At 39.2% G+C, this 2,325-nt stretch overlaps 1 long non-coding RNA gene across 1 annotated transcript; it reads left to right on the top strand.

Annotated features, from left to right (window-relative positions):
• Positions 285–1,848, top strand: LOC107612241. The gene is made up of 3 exons (XR_001613655.2): positions 285–853; positions 1,073–1,147; positions 1,764–1,848. It is a non-coding gene; the product is annotated as an uncharacterized LOC107612241 (long non-coding RNA).

Below are 2,325 nucleotides of genomic sequence, written 5' to 3'. Positions count from 1 at the left end.
CCACACTTTTTTTAAGCTACATTTGAAAAGCGTAGCCTATTCTATGAATAGGCTACGCTTTTCTCTGTGTTGCCTTTTTATAAGAGAAAAGGATACACAATTGTGGCATCATTTAAAAAGTGTAGCCTTAGGTATTATAAAAATCACTTATAAAGCATAGCTGTAGGTTGATATCTATGGGTACACTTTTCATACCAAAGGAAGCGCTTTTAAAGAGTAACATATTTGTTATATTTTGAGTGCACTTTAAAAATGTAGCCTAATGTATCTAGGCCAAATGCACCTAAACACTTAGTAATTTTTCTTTTCCTTATCACCAAATCACACTCACCTTTGAATACCCTCACTTTCGCCATCTGATCAGAAAAAGGTTTCGCCCCTCACCTTCGCAAATCACCTTCGAATTAATTCTTTAAAACCCTAACCCTAACACACCCACACACTCACACTCATTCTCACCATCACTCACCACCCCCACCACGCCCCTTTTCACACACACACACACCCATATCCGAGAGAAAGAGTGAACCAGAGGGAGGAGAGGAGGAGACAGAGATGAGAGAGCGCGATCGAGAGAATAGAGAGTGAGAGGGGGTCACCGCCGCAACGTCGCTGCAGCCGACGCCATTGCCGTCGCGGAGCAGGGAGCCCGGAGGGGAGAGAGAGATGATTTGCATACGAGATGGAAAGAGAGGATGAAGATGCGACGCAAGAGAGGAGGCTGTTCCGCCGTGCACTGTTGTCGCTCCTGGGGTCGATTGAAGCCGCCGCCGCCGCAACTAGGGCTTGCCGTGCTCCTGGGGTCGATCTCTGCGCTTCTCATCATTGTCTCTGTGCTCACGTCGTTGATTAGGTATGTATTAATTTCCATTTGGTTTTGAAATTTGAGGGGTTCCGATTTTTGAAAGCGGTTTCCGGTCGGTAATCACAAACACAGCTACTATGCTCTTATTTATTTCTTGTATTTCAATTACAATGTTGAAATTTGAGAGTAAACCAAGTTGATGCATGAGCCAGATACGCCATTGTTGTGGTAATTTCAGAGATAATAGTGTGTTGAGTTCTTTTTCAGAAGGGAGCTCGAAGAGTTAGGTGTGACACTTCCAAAGGATGCATTCGAACTGATTTTTGTTTTCCTCCAAGAGTGGTAAGTGGTGTCTGCTCTTTGCTGCATCACTTTAGTTTTGTCTCCATATTGATTCTGTTTTTATTTTTTTAAGTTGATATATAATTAATTAGTTAATTTGTCCTTTATGGAAGACATGCATAACTTCCACCAAAGCTTCTAGAAATTTGATTCCCTGCCCACTACTACTACCATAGTACTAACTGTCAAGCATTTTTTGTGTTTTTGTTAATTTCTTTTTCTCCAATCCGTAAGATTCGATCATTGAATAGTATACTAACTTCTACTGTATTTACGATTCGCTCGAATTATTCAATTGGGTTTCCTTGAATTTTTGGTTTCAATATTCAATAGAAACACCTTTATCTATGTGCGTAGCTATTATTGTTGAAGTAATTTGCATATCCTGAATGTTCAATACATGTTTAATTAATGCTTTTCCTCTACCATGTTTCATATTGTAAGTTGTAATTTCTATCTCATTAGCATGTGAATCGAATTAAAAATTAATTTCTATCTCGTTAGTTGAGTGAACTTATACAATTGTGTTTAATAGGTGAAAGATACAAATTATTGTTGAAGAATTTGGAATTAAGTTCTGCATTTTGTCATTTCTTTTCATGCTTTGGCCTTTTAGGGACAAACTCCACTTTTCCACAAAATTTCAGCTACGAGGCTGCTGGGCATGTAATTTTGGCATTTCTTTTTCTGTGTGGTTAATTTAGAAGTATGCTATATTTGCATTTGAATTACATATGATTGAAGAACAGGGATTTTATAAGGACACTTATATACAGTAGCCATGGTATACAAAAAAAAAAAAAGGAGGGACCTAAGGCTACGCTTATAAAAAGTAGTTATGGTATACAATGTGGCTACGCTTTACAAGTGATGCAGTAGCGTTGAAAAGCGTAGCCTATTCTGGAAAAATGAAAGCTGAAAAGCGTAACCTTTGGTCCTGGACAGCATCACTTGAAAAGCGTAGCCTATTCCTAAACGCCAAAAGCGTAGCCCTTGGTGCAGAAAAGCGTAGCCTTTGAGAATAGGCAACGGCCGAATAGGAATCACCCCAAAAAGCGTAGCCGTAGCCCAAAAAGCGTAGCCGTAGCCTAAGGCATCATTTTTTTTCACTTTTGGCTACACTTTTTAAGTGTACCTGAATGGGTGTTTTTCTTGTAGTGTAAAAACATTTTTCATTT

The sequence above is a fragment of the Arachis ipaensis genome, chromosome B08 (assembly GCF_000816755.2).
Source record: "Arachis ipaensis cultivar K30076 chromosome B08, Araip1.1, whole genome shotgun sequence".
Taxonomy (NCBI): domain Eukaryota; kingdom Viridiplantae; phylum Streptophyta; class Magnoliopsida; order Fabales; family Fabaceae; genus Arachis; species Arachis ipaensis.
The sequence above is the reverse complement of the archived record's forward strand: the minus strand, read 5'-3'. Positions and strand labels throughout refer to the sequence as shown.